This window comes from Lepisosteus platostomus, chromosome 7 (genome assembly GCF_059453375.1).
Source record: "Lepisosteus platostomus isolate fLepPlt1 chromosome 7, fLepPlt1.hap1, whole genome shotgun sequence".
NCBI lineage: Eukaryota > Metazoa > Chordata > Actinopteri > Semionotiformes > Lepisosteidae > Lepisosteus > Lepisosteus platostomus.
The window spans coordinates 23,067,026-23,089,169 of NC_142617.1; the positions used below are offsets into that span (position 1 = coordinate 23,067,026).

Consider the following 22,144-nt stretch of genomic DNA (forward strand, 5'->3'; position numbering starts at 1 on the left):
GTTTTCATTGTATTATTTTGTGTCTAAAGCGGAAAAATGTCCAATGTTAAAAAAATGTACAATGTGACATAAGGTAGGAACATGATTCGTCCTCAGAAAGAAAAACATAGTGCCAGGTTCGCTTTCGGGATGTTTATGTTTGGAAGAACTATTGGCGGGAATAGGAGAAAACCAAATACAACAAAAGAAACATCACAAAATATGCATATATGTGTGATGTTTAAACTTATGGGTGATCTTTAGAAATGAATTATGCAACTTGAAATTGCAGAAAAGGAGGGGGGCATACATTTTCGTCAGAGCCTCCAAAGAAATATTTCGGACAGGACCTAACATGAAGATTATGCTGGTAAAGACTGGTTTATACAGTATTTTACTGTTGAACAGTATGTTACAAGGCAACTTGCTTCCATTTTCATTAGTTCAATTTTGGATTTTATTTCACTATCTATTACTGCAGGATCATTTTGAATATGAATGAAAGTTATGAAAAGAAGGAAAATTTGTTTTTGGTTGCAGAAACAGTGTTGCCTCTGAGAACCAGTCATGATAGAAACCTACTAGATAGAATTCCTTTAAGAATCAATTATTTTTCTCTGTGTAACATTTCTCTACCCTACTCCATAAATACCTCATCTTCCAACTGTGTGTTGCAGTAAGTGCTCCTTCCACGTTCTGGTTATTCAGACACTTATCAAACTTTTTCTCTAATAAACTATTTCTTGATATCCGTAAAATTATTACCTAAAATTTCAAAATGCTGGTATGACAGCATAATTATTTCAGACCATGCATGTGTTTCATGTTACTATGGCCAAACTCTCTCAGAGGACCTTCTAGGTGGCATTTTCAAACAACTTGGTTGAAAGATCTGGAATTTTTTAAATTTCCTGAAGCACAAATAGATTCTTTTTTGAGGTTAATACAACTCAAGTTCAGCTTGTGTGAGATGGGAAGCATTTAAAGCATTTCTTAGAGGTCAAATGATTAGCTATACATCTCTAAATGTAAAGCTCCCCAACTCGAAATGAAGATTAGAGAACAGAGTTAAAGAGCTAGAAGGCAAAATATTTTCACATAGCTCCTTTGAATTAATTTCTGAACTGAATAAAGTGAAAGCCCTCTATAATGAATTATCAACAAATCAGGCAGCAAACTGTTTACTGCAACTGAAACAAAGTTATAATGAACAGGGAGAAAGAGCTGAAAAATTATTGGCTTGACGCATCAAACAGATACAATCATAGAGAGCAACAAATGCCATTCAGTCTAATGTTGGAAATCTTACAGCTGATCCAACGGAGATAAATAATGCATTTATTATTATGAGACTCTATATTGTTCAGAGTATTCAGAGGGATGCCAGTCCCAGCAATCAGACTTTTTAGATACTCTGAATCTTAGAAACACTTACAAAATTCCCCAAACCCACTTTTTTAAGTATCTACAACTGAGACGTTATATCCTGTCAAAGCAGAATCACTCATTGGATCCCGGGAGCCCCGGAATCGAACAAGGGACATTTAGATCTTCAGTCTAAAGCTGGACACAGCAACACAGCAAGAATACGCAGACTCCACACAAACAGACAACACTACCAGTGATCTACAGCCGGAACTAATTAAGGGTGTTCATACAGTGACGCTGAGAGACTGGATCCTTCAGTATGTTGAAGAGATAAGAGAGCCGCCCGGGAAGTGAGATAACAATATAATTTCTTGTTTTTGTATTTTTTTGCAAACTATGCAGTCTAGTGGCTTGAAGTAGGCTTTGTGCTCAAAAATATATAAAGATGCTGCCTGTCCTTGTTCAGTAAGATAAAGGGCATGTATTTGGTAAGCTGGCTGTATGCCCGGAACATGAAAAGAACTAACTGTTGTCTAGTCTGCGACTTAGATATAATTAATTGGCATGTGTTGCTGTCTTATCATTTGTTTAGAATGTGTCATAGTCTTTTTGTTTTAAGGTATAAAGGACCATCTTCAGCTACTTATTTTTAAGTCTGGTGGTTGCAAGCCAGACTTCCACAACAATGTTAACACTGTAATGAGAAAGAGGAATGAATACAAACAAAACACTAATTGAAATTTATTGACTGTTTTGCTAATTGACAAACAGAACTGTTATTCACGTGCATCGGGGGAATAATTACAGCACTCATAGACTAGGTAAAGGTCAAGGTTCAAGAATGTGTCTCTGAAAATGGAGGCACGGCAGAAGTAAAAACCGAAATCAAATCCCTGCAAGCATCAGTTTGCCAGAAAGGGGGATGGAAAATACACCACAGGCAACTCCCAACTCAACAGGCAGAAAGTAAAAACAGTTTTGGACGTATGTGAAGTTATAAAGCATTTTTAGAGATATAACCCAATGGTTTTTGGGGCTTGTAATGGCAATCATTATTTTGTTGTGGTAATGACAAATTAGACCCTGAGAATCACTCCTTACAGCTGTTTCACTCTACCCTATGCGTGAAATTGGAATTTCCACCCATGACCTCCCCCAAATAAAATGTAAAACATTACAACTTAAAAAGATAAAGTAAATCATACTGTATGGTGCAGCTTAAAGCATGTTGATGTGAAAAGATATAAAGATGGGGGTTTAAATTAAATCCTTTCTGTAAGAGGTTTAGACTTCTAAACAACAAATTGGAGTATATGACAGGAAAGGGGGTTAACTGATAAGAATTCCAGATGCAAGCTAGGAACCCCCTGGGGACGTAATCTTAAACTGACCATTTGGCCAGGGTCTCTTAACTGGCCAAATACCATGACCCACCTCTTTACCATAATACCGAGTGACGTCAGAAGCAGAAAGAAAATATTATATAAACTAAAAGTTTGTACCGGCACATTGAACAATACTTCAGCTTTGTTGTTTCCTGCGGTAAACAAGACTTCAGCTGTATTGTTCCTTGCATGCAATAAACTCATCTGTTTAACTTCATCTCGGGATCCAGAACCTTATTCTTTCTGTTACAACAATTTTGGCGTAGTCGGTGGATGCTCCAGAAGGCGCAGAACTTCCCATCGGCAGGAGAGACGGTCAGCGCACACATTACTAAGAGGTAAGGACTCCTCTTTTATTTAAAAGTCCCGACTCTCTTGTCTGACTGATTGGGAAGTCTCTGCTCCCTGCGAGAATTGCCCGAGATGACGGAGTAAATGTGAGTTCCTGAATTCCTCTGGCCTGGGGAAGACACCTGTGTATGTAATGGGTGGTTGGTTGTACATCCAGAATTTGGTCTGGCAGGCGGTGATCCGCGGTATTGTGTACAGGCGTTCGAAACTGGTGTTGGGTGTATGCCTTAATTGCACGTATGAAACTAGTGTTGGGTGTATGCCTTAATTGCACGTGGAGTTTTTGAATGGGTTTGGACCTTTACCGTGAGGCTCACAACAGGTGTGGGCCTTAATTGTGCCCGGGGTTCTGAAGCTTTAGTGGTGCTTTGAATGCACGTATAATCCAGGATTGGGTCCTGAGAGTAGCTATGCCTTGATCGTGCACAGATAGGCGTGGCGTGGTTTTGTTTTGTTTTAAAGGGAACAGGAAAGACGTAGATGATACATGCATGTTTTTCGTGTTTTCCTCCATTTAAAGGGAGCAGCAGAGACGTAGATATATATGTATGTTTCTGGCGTATTTCTTGTTTGTGAACATATACACAAGCATGACACTTACATAAACACACCTCATAATAAAAGAGCAAAGCACTAAGTAGCAGGATTTAAAGGACTGTAGTGTGCTCTCTGAAGGCACCAGTTCTGTAGGGTTTGGGCATTTACTGGTACAATTATTAATTGTAGCAGTAAATCACAAAATGATTCTTTTGATGGCTTTAGAATCCAACCATGCGATATAACTCAAACAACGCACACACACTTGAACTTGAACTTGAACTTTATTGCCATATGTAACCGGTACTGGTACAATGGAATTCTTACTTACAGAAAGTCTCTCGATTGTAAAACAAGTGTAAAAAACAAAACAAAGTGCAAACAGTGCATCAAGACAATGTACAAACAAACAATAGACAATGTGCAAGTAAACATGCAGACAGTTTGAATGTAAACAATACAGACGTGTAAACAATGACTGGAGATGTACAATAAATAAATTACAATGAGGTAGATGGTGATGGTGTAGGTGTGGTCCGAGGGGGATGGCTAAATGTGTTCACCAGTCTCACTGCTTGTGGATAGAAGCTATTGAAGAATCTAGTGGTAAGTGTCCGTATGCTCTTATATCTCTTGCCTGAGGGCAGTGGGGTGAAGAGCTCATGCCCGGGGTGGTGACTGTCCTCTGTGATGGCCAGAATTCTACCACGGCAGCGGTCCTCATAGAGCTGTTTAATCTCGGTGAGACCGCAGCCGATGATCTTCTGGGCCATATTGACCATTCTCTGCAGTGCCTTTCTTTCTCGCGAAGAGGTGTTGCCATACCACACGGTGATCCCGTTGGTGAGGACGCTCTCGATAGTGCAGCGGTAGAAGTTCACCAACACATGTATTGGCATCCCCCATCGCTTGAGGCACCTCAAGAAATAAAGGCCCTGCTGAGCCTTCTTCATGATAGAGTCAGTGTTCACAGTCCAGGTTAGATCTTTAGAGATGTGAATTCCCAAAAACCTAAAGCTGGTGACTGTTTCCACTTCCGTTCCATCAATACTGAGTGGGCTGTGAGTGTGTGGCCTGTGTCTCCGAAAGTCCACTATTAGCTCTTTCGTTTTCTTTATGTTCAAGTCCAGGTTATTGCTATGACACCACCTAAGCAGCTGTACAACTTCATCCCTGTAAGTGGACTCGTCATCATCACTGATCAGTCCTATTATAGTGGTGTCATCGGCAAACTTAATGATGCGGTTGTTGCTGTGTCTTGCTGTGCAGTCGTGAGTAAATAGGGAGTACAACCTTGGACTCAGACAGCAGCCTTGTGGGGTTCCAGTGCTCAGGGTGAGTGGTGTTGATGTTTTATTGCCTATCCGCACCACCTGTGGTCTCTCGATAAGAAAGTCCAGCAGCCAGTTGCAGACAGAGTTGCACAGACCTAATCCCCTGAGCTTTGTCACCAGTTGACTGGGTATGATGGAATTGAATGCTGAACTGTAGTCCACAAAAAGCTTTCTTACATACGAGTTCTTAGTGTCCAGGTGTTCCAAGGCTGTATCCAGAGCCAGGGAGACAGCATCATCCACTGATCTGTTGTTCTGGTAGGCGAACTGCAGGGGGTCCAGGGACTCTGTGATGGAGGAGTTGATGTGTGACAACACCAGCTTCTCCAGGCATTTCATCACCACAGATGTTAATGCTACTGGGCGGTAATCATTCAGGCATGTCACTTTTGTCTTTTTGGGGGTTGGAACAATAGTGTTTTTTTTAAAGCAGGTGGGGACCATGGACTGTGACAGGGAGGAGTTAAAGATGTCTGTAAACACTGTGGTCAGCTGGGCTGCACATGACCTCAGGACGCGAGGTGGTATCCCATCAGGCCCCTGCAGCCTTACGGAGGTACTAACCTTACACAGGTACTAATACACGAGGATACATTTATTAATACATAGAATATGCATATAAACCTAACAGATCTTATCGAGAGGGTTATCAGAATACAAAAGGTATATATTCAGTCAGTTACAGAGAGTTACATATATCAAGAGGACATACGTTCAGTATATCATTCATTTAGACCGTTTCATAAATGAACTTGGTTATAACTTCTACATTAGATACTCAAAACAAGTACATAACTCTTAGGAATTAAATTGATATCAACTGGTTGGGATAACAATTGAATTCTCGAGCTGTAATGCATTGAAGTTGAATACTCATCCAATCTCTGGGGATTCAGATCTCCTGCGGGCACAAAGAAACAGTTTCAGGCTGTTGCTGTCCAATCCACGCTCTCTGGCTCGGTGCCAGGCTGTGCTGTGCGGCTTGCGACAGTGCGCTGCTGATGCTCACTGACCGGCTAGTTAGTGTTGGCTTTAACTAGCAAAGTTTGCGCACAGGAGAAAAGATAACTGTGGGTCCCAGCAAGTCAGGAAGAGGACCGGTTCATTCCTGATGAAGAGCTAGTTCTGAATAGTGATTCAGCTGTCCACAGTTCTGACCTGTTCACGAGGCCTGCTGCTGGTGCGAACCTCGGGTGGATCCTCTGGTTACTCTCTGGCAACCTCCGAGGCTTTAGACTCTTAGAACAAAGGAAAGTTCTGGCACTCGGACACACTGGCCGTTCCGTGGTTGTCCGGGCTGAGTCTCAGGATGGTCAGGAGGCGCGCTGCGACAATGTCCTGCCCTTGGGAGCCTTCTGCTCCTGGGCCGTCCTGCCCTGGAATTCTCCTTTGAATTCCCTTTAGAAAAGTCCACAGAATTCCCTACCACAGGCTCTCTGTGTTGCCTGTTTTTACCTGGAGGAACTTCAGCTCGTTGATTGGCTGAAAGTTCCATGGGCATCAGAGTCCCACGTGGGTTACTCGGCCCTACCAGTCCCTGATTGGTTGATCAAGGTGAGATATGAGTGACTTACTCCTGACACTTAGGAATGCAGTCCAGATGTCCATCTAGCACTCCCTAGACAGATAGGCACCAATGGATGACCATTGATCATGATAGCCAGGCTTAGCTAAGTGCATTCCCCTTTGGGAGCTGTCCCTTATCAAAAGAAAACATCTTTAAATCAGCCTGCATGAATAGTTTCTCTGTGGCTGCACCACAGAGATGAACAGAGAGATGAGGCCTCATTTGGGAAAGCACAGAAACACTTAATTCTGCCTTATTAATAAGCCTCACCGCTACAGGACGTTGAGACCCGAGAATCGCCCTGATTGAGCTCAGTGCGTAAGTCCGCCCCAGGGCAAAAGCAGAGATGCTGGCGTTCTGGGGATGGTGAATTACTAATCAAGGAAGGGGGTTTTTGAGGTCTCGTTCCTTGTCTGTGAACAGTGCGGTGTAAGTCCTCTCTAAAGGCTCTGAGAGGCATTTAGATCTGGAGGTAACAGACACCCTTAGCTGAATGAGTGCAGTAATGCACAGGATTTTCAAGTGAAAGCATCCCCCTACTGTATGAGCTGTTACCTCACACACGACAAAGTAAACTCTTAAAGAGACCGAACATGTGTGCTAACTGGTGGTTTGAGAAAGTGGTGGAAGCGTCTGATTATACATCGGAAGAGTGTAAGTTGACAGAAAGAGAGGAAAAATATAGGAAGAAGGAAGAAGCTGAGTTTGTCAGAAGGAGTTTGGGGCAAAGATGCCTGTAAGAAAGCGTATAAGTATTGGTATAACCACAAAGGTTTAGCTGCAGCCCTGGTGCTCGGCCGACACCTGCGGTGGCAGATTAGCATGAAGGAGAAATCAGAATGGGATAAAAAAGAAAAGGAGTTTACAGAAAAAATAAAAGTGTTAAATGAAAGAAAAGATAATTTATTTGCTGCAAAAGAGGAGCTAGAGCAGAAGCTAAAAGAGGCAGTGCAGGAGAATCAGAAACTAAAGGAAGAATTCGTTCCTTTTTGCGCTGTTAATTCTTACAGCCGTCAACTAAATTATATCCTGCTCTCCCACAGGGGAACAGACAGGCAGGAAACGAAAAGAATTGGGATCAATTCCTACAGTGGCCATATGGAGACGGGGGGTCTGAGTGGGATGACACCAGGTATGAGTGTGATAGAGACGGAACAAGGACTCCCCTCTTAAAGGGAGGGCACCCGTAGATCTGTACTCTCACCCGAAGTGGGAAAGGACTTGATGTAGCGGGGCTTGCACTATTGATGACAGTGTCACTCTAACTCCGTCTCGCACTCCGTCGAGGGGGTCCGCACTCACACCTACCTTCCCTGATTCCCCCATACTATCAAATCCAAAACCGGAAGATATTGACCGATGGGCTAGAGAAGTACCGCACCCAAAATTAAAAATGCAGCGAACCTGGAGTGCGCTTCAGGAATTAAAAGATACTTATGGTATCACTCCCCTGACTGCCGCTATGATCCTCCGAAGGACAGGGGAAAAGTGTGTCGGAGAACTTAGACAATTGTGTGAGGATAATGGCAGGTGAGGGCGATGGGAATGGGTTTGGCGATGGCTTAAACAAAATTACCCACCAAAGACAGATTGGAAAAAGATATCTGCGTGTCAGCAGAAAGAAAGCGAGGATGTGGCTGACTTCACTGACCACTTCGTCACAGTCTGGCTGGAATGTTCAGGACTTAGTGACGAAAATGATGTGAATAGCGACACGTCTGCTGTAATTAAATAAATTTATTTGAGTGGCCTTAAAGCCTGATTTAGCCAAAGCCCTTCAACTGAAAGAACCAGAAATAGGGCAAAATACGAGTAAGCAGTTCTAGGAAATAGTTCGAATGGCACGGCAAATTGTAAGGAATATGTATGCTAAATTACGGGCAATACAAACAGGGTGGACACCCTCCATGCAGAAGGGTGGAGCTAGCTCCGACACCCAATTTAGTCCAAAAGGGGAAATTACTGCAGGTTAGTGCCATTTTTGTAAAGATTTTGGGCATTTTCAAAACAATTGCAAAAAGAGATTGGCCATTGAAGGCAGGGGTGGAAAATATCGCGACCCCCCATTCAATCCCTCGAATCGAGAGGGACAAAGAACTGTTTTCGCAATTAAAGGATCTGAGTGAAGCAGACAAATGCTCTATCAGGGATCTTTTAAACTAGGACTCCCCCTAGTGGCCTACCTACGCCTTTAATAATAATAATAATAATAATAATAATAATAATAATAATAATAATAATTGCTTACACTTATATAGCGCTTTTCTGGACACTCCACTCAAAGCGCTTTACAGGTAATGGGGACTTCCCTCCACCACACCAATGTGCAGCATCCACCTGGATGATGCGACGGCAGCCATAGTGCGCCAGAACGCTCACCACACATCAGCTATTAGTGGGGAGGAGAGCAGAGTAATGTAGCCAATTTAAAGATGGGGATTATTAGGAGGCCATGATTGGTAAGGGCCAATGGGAAATTTGGCCAGGGCGCCGGGGTTACACCCCTACTCTTTTCGAGAAACACCCTGGGATTTTTAATGACCACAGAGAGTCAGGACCTCGGTTTTACGTCTCATCCGAAGGACGGCACCTGTTTACAGTATAGTGTCCCTGTCACTATACTGGGGCATTAGGACCCACATAGACCGCAGGGTGAGCGCCCCCTGCTGGCTCCACTAACACCTCTTCCAGCAGCAACCTTAGTTTTTCCCAGGAGGTCTCCCAGCCTTTCTCAGGAGCTAGGTGAAAAGGAACTCAAATTACAATATACAATTAATGGGACTCAAATGTCACTTTTATGGGACACTGGGGCTCAATTATCTTGTTTATCTGAACAGTCAGCCAAACGGTGTGGTGTCATATTCACAGGGAGGGAGCTGGAGGCCACTGGTGTAGGGGGCAATCGAATAACACTCAGAGATTAGACTAGGAGATGGGGAGGTAACATTTAATGCTGTCATGTGGGTAGGACCTACCCCAAATCTTTTGGGTTGGGATGCTCTGCAATTCCTACAAGGAATTACATTAACCGTACATGAGGAGAGGGTGGAGGTTAAACATCTGGTCCCTCCAAACAGACGAACTAAAAGGACATTCAATTTAAACTACAGATAAGGATGAATGTGGGCTTCTGGATATGGAACCCGCCACATTTACTGGGAACTCCCCACCATACACAAAACCATATAAAATTAATAGAGAGGCGGAGGAAGGGGTTCGACCAGTAATACAAAAACTATTGGCTCAAGGCATTGTACGAAAAACACATAGTACAAGCAACAGTCCAATATGGCCCGTAAAGAAAGCCAGCGGAGCATGTCGATTCACAGTTGATTACTCAAAAGCTAATCAACACATCAACCGTCTCACCCCCTTGGTAGCAGATCCCTCTGCTATTTTTCAACTGCTGATACCTGAGTACCAGGTGTTTTCAGTAATTGACATGGCAAATGGGTTCTGGTCCGTTCCTCTACATCCAGAGGTACAAGATTGGTTCGCTTTTGTTGTAGATGGAGAACAATATACTTGGACCAGGTTACCACAGGGGTTTCATAACAGCCCCACCGTGTATCACATGGTACTTCGGAGGCATCTCCGGGAGTTGCCTCCAGTGTCCTCCATCATTATCCAATATGTGGATGATATTTTAATCGCGTCTCCCGACGTGGAAACCCACAAGTAGGACCTCCAAATTATTCTTAACCATTTGGTTAAAAAAGGGCACAAGGCTAGTAATAGCAAAGCACAGTTATGCGTAGACACCGTAATTTACATGGGACAGAAGATTAGTCAGGGAAAGAGGGAATTGACAGAAGATCGGGCCCAGGCAATCCGAACACACCCTAGTACCAACACTGTGAGAGAGCTTCGATCATTTCTGGGTCTGTGCAATTTCAATAGAAATTGGGTTGATGCTTTTTCTGAAAGGGCCAAACCACTTACAGACCTATTAAAGGGGGGAGGGAGGTCCCTTGATCCTACTGCTTGGAGTCCTGAAGCTGAACACGCTTTTAATTATTTAAAACAAGCTCTGTTACAAGCTCCTGCATTGGGGTTCCCTCAGACGGATCAACCATTCTACCTCTACGTAAGTGAAAAGAATGGATTTTGGAAAGCTGTACTAACACAGGAACATGGGGGTAGATAACGCCCGGTAGGGTATTACTCTGGATCCTTGGACGAGGTAGCAAGGGGCTGGGGACCATGTCTACGTGCCGTTCAGGCCATCTGTCTAGCAGTGCAGGCAGTTAATAACATAGTGCTAGATCAGCAACCGAATTTTCGATGCCCACATGCGATACATACCCTCATGTCCCTGAATCGGGTCAGTCAGGTTAATGCGATACGATGGAGCAAGTGGCAGGTCTTGTTAGAGGCTCCAAATATTGCTATTGAACGTGAAGGAGCTCTAAATCCAGCCACATTGTTCCCTGACCCCTCAGAAGCCTATCTGTTAGAACACAGCTGTGATGTTTGGGCAATGGGAGAAGATGAGGGCGTCAAAATAGCCGAGCAACCACTCGGGAATGAGGACCTCATCCTCTTCACTGATGGAACCTCATTTATAAATTAAGAAAAGCGGGTTGGGCTGTGACTACAGAACATGATATCCAATGTGGGGGAAGATTTGAGGTACCCACGTCAGCTCAGCGAGCTGAACTGAAAGCTTTGGTGGAAGCCTGTAAATTGGCAAAAGGCAAGACCACCATGATATACTGTAGGAACCCAGTATAATGGAATCCCTTGCGATCCTGTCTGCAGAGATAAAGGTTAGCATTTTTTTCTCTTTAGCTCTGTCATTCCCAGAAATATAATGAACATCAATATACTTTGCCAATCTTTTCACAGTAATCCAAACAACTCTGCGTGTATCTGACATTTGTAATATTTATCTACCGCAGTATAACTCTTCTGGCAAGGCGATTGGTATTGTACCTTGAAAGAAAACTGATTGGAAATGTCATGTACTCTATGGTTTCTATTGATGTCAAGTGGCAAATGTTGACTGGTGATGTTATGTGAATCTTAGGAAATGGTCATTTTTCAATCGTGTCTATGTTTCTCAGAATTTGAGACAGAGAGGTCAATCTCTGCAATCCGAGCTGAGGGCATTTCTTGGAATGGAAAGGTAAGAGCAACGTGTTCTTTGATATTCTCTTAAGACTCTTCGCCAGATTTAACGATGAAAAATGTAAATAATAATAACAAACATTATTTGATATAGTGCCTTGAAAGGTGGCTTCTTTACAGAATGACAAAACCAACAACAATAAATAATACACAAGATATGCATGATGACAATACACAGTTAGAGGAGACAGTAGATGGTCATTGTCAGTGTATTCTGAAGGTAGTTTTCCAATTTTTTGGAACGGGGTAAAAGAGGCCACCTCTACTAGAATCTTTATCCTAACCAAAAATGTAACAAAGTATAATAATAATATTTTAAAAAAAAACTTTATTTATAGAGCACCTTTCATACAAATAGTGCTTTGGTGCTTTACAAACCAAGCATAAAAATACAAGATTAAAATTAAGAGATATACTTTCAGTTGTAAAGGAAAACACAGCAATACAGTAAAGCAACATACAGAAAATGTCAATTAAATAAATAAAAATTAGGAAAGTCGTAATAAAATAAGAACAATTAAAGAGAACTAAAAATAGAAACATAAATAGAAAGAACAAAGAACCACTTAAACTAAAAGCAAAATTAAAAAAATGTATTTTCAAATGTTTTTTAAAACAATGTACCGAGCTTGACTGCCTAATAAAAAGTGGTAGCATGTTTCATAATTTAGAAGCATAAAATCAAAAAGCAGCCTTTCCACTCTTTCTGTATTTCACATGTGGTACAGTATTTGCAGTAGGCCAGTATGTGCAGATCTCAGGTCACATATAGGAACATATGAAGACAGACATTCAGTAAGGTACAGACATGCTAGGTCATTTAAAGCTTTAAAAACAAGTAAAAGAACTTATAACTTAAGAACTTAGAATTAATCCTAGATAATACAGTTGACCAGTGAAGTTTTTTCAAAACAGGAATGATATTCTCTTTCTTGTATTTGTTAGGATCTGTGCTACTGCATTTCGAACAAGTAGTAAGGGATTTATTATTTTCTTGGGAAGCCCACAAAACAGAGCATTACAATCATATCCACATCAATGTGAGCAATGGAGAAGTCAAATTAACGTGTCTAAATATCATCTAGTTCTATCCCAGGGAAGAGGGCTGTTGCCTACACAGATGACAAGACACAAAACGCTCAACTGTGCAAAACACGCATAAGGACATCAGTCAGGAAGAACAAGGTAAAGTGTTTTTACTTCTTCACCATGGTCATGTAGTTTCACTTCAAGCACTGTCATATGAAATAACTGTGGAAAAGACCTCCCCAACAATTTTGGATTGTTGCATTTTGCTTCAATGAATGTTAACCTTTTCTTTTAGACATTAAGAGGAAGGACACACCCTTGGTAGAGATTCAGTTGTTCTTTGAGATGTCAAGGTGAGAATTAACCACTTCAAGTATAAGTCAATCCACATGACTGAAAAAGGAGCAATGAACAGGATGTGGGGCTTCTTCTAGTTATAAAGTATAATAATCATCATTAAATGATCTAAGACTACTGAAGTATAAGCTGTGTCCCTGACTGAATAATGAGCAAATTCATCTTTGTAGAGTGCAGCTACTATATATTCAGTGGCATTTCCTTAAAACAACTGTATTCCCACATTCTGAATATAGAGTGAGATAATGTAGAGAATGTTGGACTTGTAATAACTAATTGAATAATAATAACAATAATAATAATAATAATAATAATAATAATAATAATAATAATAATAATAATAATAATCAATGAAAGTGCTTAAAAGTATCAACATATGCCTTCAAAGTACCTGACATGTACTTTGCTTTCGAAAGTGAAATATAATTAATGCTTACGTAAGATTTCTCTTGACTTCTCAGGAGTCTACTCACTCCAAGGACAAGTAACATCACAAACCATTATTTAAGTGCTGATGTTGGAGCTGCAATACTACTAACAAGACAAAAAATGATACAGGTAACCCTGCTTTCATATTTCTAAGAATTGCTAAAATAGTATGTTTACAGAGCATTCAGTCTCATAAAGAAAATAAGTTGAGAATATGACAAGTTCCTACCATCTCAAACACTTCCAATCTAGAACAAAAAGAAAGTACTTGAACACCTACTGTAATCAAACTCAAACCAGAACATATCAGTGCATGACAATGAAATGTAGTCACAATATTTCCTCTACCCATTCAAGTCCCAAAAAGGACCGAGGAACTTACCGGAGACGATCCCTGGATTTCAAACAGAGCACAATGTAGCCAATGTAGGGGAGAAGATCACAGATAGCTCTTCTCAGATTGCTCAGAGTCAGCCACAGGACCCTGTCCTGACTGAAGGAGACAAAGTGGTCAAACAGGTAGGTAGAAATGAGTAAGGAACAGAGAGTATGGTTATTCTTGCATTGTTTTGTTCGTCTATCAAGGAAAAGAGTGCTTCTGACTTTTGTCAATGTTCATCTTTATTTTAGGAGAAGAACAAACGGTGGTATCACACTTTGCTCAAGTGTATGATACCATGTGTGTACAGCAGACATCACCAAAGGAACAGGAGACACCTGAGTAGAGAACAAGAATATGAAAAGACTGATGAAAAAAAGCACCAGGAGAAATCCATTGAATATGCACAATCTCATACAGTATTTCAATGAAAAGTTTCAGTGTTGTTTTTAGTGTGGTCGTATTGCATACATTTAAAACAATGTGTCTTGTTTAATGAGCAATTTCATTTACTTTATTAAAAAGTGTTGTTTACTGTAGTCCTAGCATGAATGCAATTGTTAAAAAAAACTTGAATGTAAAACTGAATGTTTCATACAATATGGGTTTTTGTTAACCCACACACCTAAGTGAAATGTTTGATTACGTTTACAAGACATAACACATAGTTCAGTTGAGTGTGAAAGGGAACAACAGAGAAAGTCGCAAACAAAACATTTCTGAAGAACTTGATGAATGTTTTTTCTTTAGAAATTACAAAAAATAAAGAATTTTTCAACAAGATGTCTTTCTATAGCGAGTTTCATTTGAGATAGTCTTTTCTTAGAAGTGCAAGAGTGGTATTCCCTACAACTTATTCCCCAATTTGATCATTCTCAGAAATTAGGAGACGGAAACCACACCTACTGTAATATTAGACCTTGTAACAAGGCAACTAGGTTTCAATGGCTTAAAAGGTGCATAAAGAGGCTCATGTATAATGACCTCCAGTGTCCCACAGGTTTCCCAAATAATTTCTTAGAGTATGGAAAAAGAGGAAATAAAGTGTCTACAGAAAGTGTATACCCCCTTGAACTTTGTTCAGTTTGTTACGCCAGTGCCTGAGTTTCATGCACTTAAATGAGGACCTCTTTCTCACACCACATATTTTATACTTTTAATGGGAAAAAATGAAATATTAGAATTGTATACATTTTCACCCATGTGTTAATATTTGGTAGAAGCCCTTTTCACAGCAATTTCAGCTGTGAGTCTGTTGGTATAGGGCTCCACCACCTCTGCACCCCCAAGATTTGACAATATTGGAGAATTTGAGAAGTCTGTCTGGTTTAGCTGAAGAATCAGCTAAGGTAAGTTTCAGCATTTCATTTGGCTGTATATATGTTTTACTTTTTAACTTTTTTTTGGAATATTCTAAACTTAATTGTTACGATATACTCTTTTTCAAATACCTATTAGAACATGATTTGCACAAAACTCAAAAGAAATACAGTTCAGGACTCTCATGAATCTAGTTAAAGCAATTTTAAAGTGAGCTGACCAATAACTACTGTAAGTTGAGTTTTTCAAAAAGTAAAACCACCTTACGTAAACTGAAGTAAGTTAAGAAAAAGGTACACCGTGTTTTTCTTTAAAAAAAATTAAAGGTAATGAAAAATATATTGATAAAGAATGATGTTGCCAATTTACAGGTGTAAGAGGACCCGGGGAAGGGTAATCTCTAACAGGTATTTCCTAAATGAAACACTGAAAATGCTAGAGATTGACCTTAGCAAGATGGCGAACAACGAGACACAGCTGAGACGCATCAGGAACCGGAATATAAGTGGCCCAGAGGCAGTGAACGGGGCGGAAGCCGGTAAGGTGAATGCGTTTCGGAGGAAAAGAGTGGAAAGAGGTGGATGTTAAGGATCGGGCTAACGAACGACTGCAAGGAGAAAAGGTTTATGATTTTGGATTACGGACACTGGTTTAGGATACATCGCGGATTGTCTTTATTACGAACTTTTGGAACTCGGAACGAATCAGGACTAAGGGAACGGATTACGGACTGTATTCGGAAGGCAGGTGTTGGAAGAAACGCCACGGATCGGAGGACAGTAAAGTGTGGTGTAAGTACGACCTTCGTTTACATAAACTATCCCCCGGAGACACCACAATTGGTGGAGGATGCGGGCAGCTCCCGCTCGGGTTTGAGAATCGAAGAGAGCAAGTTTTTTTTTTTGTGTGTGTGTGCGGGTTCCGCTTTGCGCGTGTGAAGAAACGCTATGGAAGAATTACTACAGCAGTTGTCCCAGGCCACCCTCGCCCAATTCCAGGCATTACAAGGACAACGAGAAGCTAACGAAGCGCAACTGGAGGCGAACCAAATCCAAAAAGAAACCAACGAACGAATTATAGAGGAGCAAAAATTAATACGCGCAGAGTTGTGCAGGTTAAGAGAAGAAGCCCCAAGAGTCTGGAAACCGAAATAAAGTACCGGCCAATAAAGTACAGTGATTATCGGGAACCTATACAGTTAAAAAAAAACCTTAGGGGGAAGTCTGACTCAAGGGCCCGGCCATGGGAAGAAACCCGGCGATGTTTTAATTGTCAGGAAGAAGGGCATTTAGCCAGCTATTGCCCTGGCCTGCCCGAACCCATGCAGGTAGACCCCAGAGATGAAGCCCTATGCAACTACCTTACAGCGGGGGTCCCGACCCGCGAGGATCCCCATCTTACGAAAATCGAGATAGAGGGAGAACCCATCGAGGCCTTATTGGACTCTGGCAGTGCGGTGACCCTGGTGACCCCTACAATACTTCCGGGAGGACTAGAGATTCCAAGAACAAAGGGAATACCTATTACTTGCATTCACGGGGACACCAAAGACTATCTGACGGTCGAATTGAGCATCTCTACAGAACAGGGGACCTACCGCTCAACGGTAGGAGTAGTTGAGCAGTTGCCATACCCTGTCATACTGGGACGAGACTGTCCCCATTTCCTCCAGATTTGGAACACGATCCAATCAGCTAGGCCAAGACCCATCCCCTGGCCGGAAGACAGTGGTGACGCCCCTGCCGACGACCCTGATGAGACGGACCCACAAGAAAGCGGAACTGAACTTGGAGCTGAGTTTGGAAATATGGAACTACCGAACTGGGAACCCCCAGAACGTCGGAGTAAGTTTGGGACAGCCCAACTAGAAGATGGGAACTTGAGACATGCGTGGGGACATGTCAGGAAAATTGATGGGGAGTGGTGTACTGATCCTAACACCGTGAGTTACCCATATTTTATGACAAAGAATAATCTCCTTTATCAAGTGCAGCAGAAGGGACAGGAAGAAGTGGAACAACTCCTTATTCCCCGACCTTACCAAATGAAACTCCTCAACTTGGCCCATAGCCACCTCCTGGGTGGGCACCTGGGGGTAAAGAAGACATCCGAGAGACTCCTCTCTAGGTTCTTTTGGCCAGGAATCTATAAGGCCATCGAGAAGTACTGTCGGGAATGCCCCGAGTGTCAGAAAAGTGCGCCACAACCTTATTATCGGAACCCTTTGATTCCCCTCCCAATTATTGAAACCCCCTTCGAACGGATTGGGATGGATTTGGTGGGGCCCCTGATCAGAACCACCAAGGGTCACCAATACATTCTAGTAATAGTAGATTATGCTACCAGGTACCCCGAAGCCATTCCGTTGAGAGCTGCCACCGCCAAAAACATAGCTAGAGAGCTAGTACAACTGTTTGCTCGAGTCGGAATTCCTAAAGAGATCCTAACTGATCAAGGAACACCTTTTATGTCGAAAGTCATGCGAGACTTATGTAAGCTGCTGGGTATACAGCAGATCCGAACCTCTGTTTATCACCCTCAAACTGATGGTCTAGTAGAACGTTTTAATAAGACCCTGAAAAGCATGCTTAGGAAGACGATGCAAAAGGATGGAAAAAATTGGGATCAGCTGCTTCCGTATCTCATGTTTGCGGTTCGAGAAGTACCGCAGGCTTCGACTGGATTCTCCCCCTTTGAATTATTATACTCTCGGAAACCACGGGGCTTATTGGACGTGGTCAAAGAATCATGGGAACATCAACCTTCCCCTTAACCAACTATCATTGAGCATGTGGAACAGATGAGAGAAAGAATAAAGGTTATTGTTCCCTTAGTAAAAGAAAACCTGGAGAAAGCCCAGGCTCAACAACAACAAATTTATAATAGGGGAGCAGTTGCGAGGGAATTTCAGATTGGGGACAGAGTACTGGTACTAGTTCCAACCCCAGAGTGTAAATTCTTGGCATCCTGGCAGGGACCTTATGAAGTGGTGGAAAAGGTGGGGCCAGTCAACTATAAGGTCAAGCAACATGACAGAAGACGGCAGCATCAAATCTACCACGTCAATTTGCTGAAAAAATGGCATGGCACCGAAGTTCTGCTCACCCACTTTTCCCCAGACCCACTGGAAGAAGAAACGGGTGCGGTAGCCGTGGGAGACCTGGCTCCGGCACAAAAACAGGATCAATAAGAATTCCTGTCCCAAAACAAAGATGTTTTTTCCCGGACACCTGGTCGAACCCACCTTATACAACATAAGATCGTCACGGAACCGGGGAAAAAGGTAAGGCTACCCCCGTATCGAGTACCAGAAGCTAAAAAGAAACTGATTAAAGAAGAGGTGGGTAAAATGCTGGAGATGGGAATAATCGAGGAATCCCATAGTGAGTGGGCTAGCCCGATAGTTCTGATCCCCAAGCCGGATGGAACTATCCGATTTTGCAACAATTTCAAAAGGTTAAATGAGATCTCGCGGTTTGATGCATACCCCATGCCCCGTATAGATGAACTAATCGAGCGATTAGGTAACGCTCGATACATCAGCACCCTTGATCTTACGAAGGGATATTGGCAAGTGCCGCTGGCCAAAGAAGATAAAGCCAAAACCGCTTTTGCAACACCTGAAGGACTATATCAATATAGGGTCCTACCCTTCGGTTTGCATGGCGCGCCCGCAACATTCCAAAGATTGATGGACCGAATTCTGAGACCGTATCGGGATTTTGCAGCCGCCTACTTGGATGACGTTGTAATCCATAGCATGACCTGGGAACAACATCTATATCACCTGGAAGCAGTGACTGGAGCGTTGCGAGCAGCAGGATTAACGGCCAACCCAAATAAATGTTGTCTGGGGGCTAGGGAAGCCAATTACCTGGGTTATACGATCGGGAGAGGATTGATCATGCCCCAAGATCAGAAGGTACAATTAATCAAGAACTGGCCCAAACCAGCTACCAAGAAGCAAATTCGAACGTTTGTGGGACTAGCAAGTTACTATCGGCGTTTCATCCCAGGGTTTGCAGCCATGGCCGCCCCTCTACACGATCTGACGAAGATGAGCTGTCCGGAGAAAATAAAATGGACCGACGTGGAAGAGAGGGCTTTCCAAGACTTAAAAGCAGCTCTCACTTCTCAACCCGTCTTACAGGTACCAGACTTCAGTAAGCCTTTCATGGTACAAACTGATGCTTCAGACACTGGGATTGGAGCCATACTGTCACAGGAGATTGAAGGACTAGAGCATCCTATTCTCTATATCAGCCGTAAGTTGAATCCGGCCGAAAAACACTATTTCACGATAGAGAAAGAATGTCTAGCAATCAAATGGGCCCTAGACTATTTGAAATATTATTTATTGGGAAGACGATTTATATTATACACAGATCATGCGCCGTTAACATGGATGTTGCAAAATATGGATAAAAACAATCGAATTACGCGATGGGGTCTTAGTCTGCAAAGATTTCAATTTCAGACGGTCTATAGACCCGGAAGGAAACAAGGAAATGTAGACGCCCTCTCCCGAATGCACTGTTTGTTTTTTTCTAGATCGCCCGAGGTCGGGGCTGATCTCAGGGGGAGGGAATGTAAGAGGACCCGGGGAAGGGTCATCTCTAACAGGTATTTCCGAAATGAAACACTGAAAATGCTAGAGATTGACCTTAGCAAGATGGCGAACAACGAGACACAGCTGAGACGCATCAGGAACCGGAATATAAGTGGCCCAGAGGCAGTGAACGGGGCGGAAGCCGGTAAGGTGAATGCGTTTCGGAGGAAAAGAGTGGAAAGAGGTGGATGTTAAGGATCGGGCTAACGAACGACTGCAAGGAGAAAAGGTTTATGATTTTGGATTACGGACACTGGTTTAGGATACATCGCGGATTGTCTTTATTACGAACTTTTGGAACTCGGAACGAATCAGGACTAAGGGAACGGATTACGGACTGTATTCGGAAGGCAGGTGTTGGAAGAAACGCCACGGATCGGAGGACAGTAAAGTGTGGTGTAAGTACGACCTTCGTTTACATAAACTATCCCCCGGAGACACCACACAGGGAAATATAATACCTTTAGCACAATGTATCATGTTTTTATAGGAACCGAATGTCATGGAATCACTTGTGATCCTTGCTGCATTCTCAGAAATATAATCAAAGAAAATACAGATGCAGCCATTCAAAACGCGTGGGGTACGCCACGGTACAACACGTCATTTGAGGTCACAGCAGAAATTATCCGGAATCACCTTGTACAGATGCAGCCACTCAAAGTGCGCGGCACAAATACGTACCGCGTGCATTTGGCTATGTCATCTTGTGTCATCGCGCGTCAAACGCGCATACGTGATTGGTTGACCGACAGGGGCACTCGTGGTGCTTTGGTCGGTCATAGAAAGATTTAAACGTCTTAACTGTGCCCGTTTTAGTATTGAATATTTATATGGAACTTTAAAGAAGAAGTACACACCAGTATTCCATTTCTCCCTAAACATTTTAAGCATCGAAGTCTTTAACTAACATGTGAAATAGCGTGTATAAAAAGTGGTAGTTTTAAGCTTTTCTGTGAATATAATATGGAATCGCGTATCTAAAGAAATTAATGACGATTTAATTATATTCATATACTGCAACACAATAGTACACACTGTACAATGTCTCTTGACACAGTATGTGTAGGGCTGTTTTACCACTCTTCATGTGACCTTGTGGGTGGTACTGTGGTCTACGTGCCTGACTTCTGAACCCCAGGTTGGGTGTTCAAATCCAGCTGCTGCCATGACTTTTCTTTCAACAAACATTTCTTTAAAAAAATAAAATAGCAACATTATGGACAATTTATTGACTTTTTATATTTCTAAATATCACAACGTTCGAATTTAAGTCATTTTTAATAACAATGAATAGTCACTTCTTTACTTCTGACAACGGTCCCTGCTTCTGCTTCCTGTTTCTATCGTGTCGGGGGGGGGAATCCCTTTAGATCTCCCTTCAGATTTAAAAGGTTATTAATCATATCTTCGGTGTTGCTTCTTCCCAGTGTAGCTGATCTTTTCCTGCCTGGGTAAACTATCACAAAGCTTTAGAGAACTTAACATTTCTATTATCAACAAATTGTAAATACGACGTTTACATTGGCATTATTAATTTTTCACTTGAGTGTATGGAGGATTGTCAGCTGTCACTGAGAGCAGACCCCCCCTCTTAGGCTGCGCAAACGATGTTTTACATTTTTATAGAGAAATGGAGGCTGTACAGTATGCGTTACAATATAAACATTTATATTGATTTAAATCGCGTTTTGATTTAAATCGCAAACGCGTGTTTAATTATATGTATTTTTTGATTCACAATCAGACAAAAGCAACATAAATTGTTATCTTTGTCTTCTAAGTATCTTAATAAACTTTCAGCATAGATTTCTCCCCGTTTAGATTTATTTTTCTTGGGATCAAACATGGAAAGATTAGATTGTAATCATTTTTATTTTTTAAATACATTTTAGAAAGGTGCAATCTATACTGAAAAGCTGTATTTATTTAATACCACTCGATTCATATATTAATGGAGATTAGTTTATACTGTTTAAACTTTTAATTATTTTAAATTGTATTACAGCATTGTACACATGCTTAAAAGAGAAGAGCGAAAACACAAGCCTTCTTCACGTGTGAGGGTCTTCTGCTCAGAATGAAACACTAAAATGTAATGTAGGCTCTGAATGGGTTCAATTATGATTTGGGCTTGATTAAGGTCGCTGCCTTTCATCTAAAATCCTGTTTGAAACCTTCTAAACTAAAAATTAGACACAAGAAGAGAAGAGGCTCTGGTGAAATTTCTCTTTTTTTAATTTCTCTTTTTTGGGGGGAAAAACATCTTACTCGCTGCAATCCGGGCACAGAAGGATTAAAAGAAGTCAGACAGGCAGGGGGGAGAGTGAGTTCTAAATAAAGATGTATCCAGTTAACAGTGAAACGGGC

The 22,144-nt window shown here is 41.9% G+C and overlaps 1 long non-coding RNA gene across 2 annotated transcripts; it reads left to right on the top strand.

Moving 5' to 3' along the window:
- Nucleotides 1–877: 877 nt before the first annotated feature.
- LOC148658482 (uncharacterized) lies at nt 878–14,293 on the top strand. Of its 2 annotated transcripts, XR_015940082.1 has the most exons (7): nt 878–3,070; nt 11,588–11,649; nt 12,737–12,836; nt 12,976–13,033; nt 13,499–13,595; nt 13,824–13,985; nt 14,097–14,293. It is a non-coding gene; the product is annotated as an uncharacterized LOC148658482 (long non-coding RNA). The 2 variants fall into 2 exon arrangements; XR_015940081.1 differs by lacking the exon at nt 878–3,070 and having other exon boundaries at nt 11,437–11,649.
- The last annotated feature ends 7,851 nt before the right edge of the window (nt 14,294–22,144 follow it).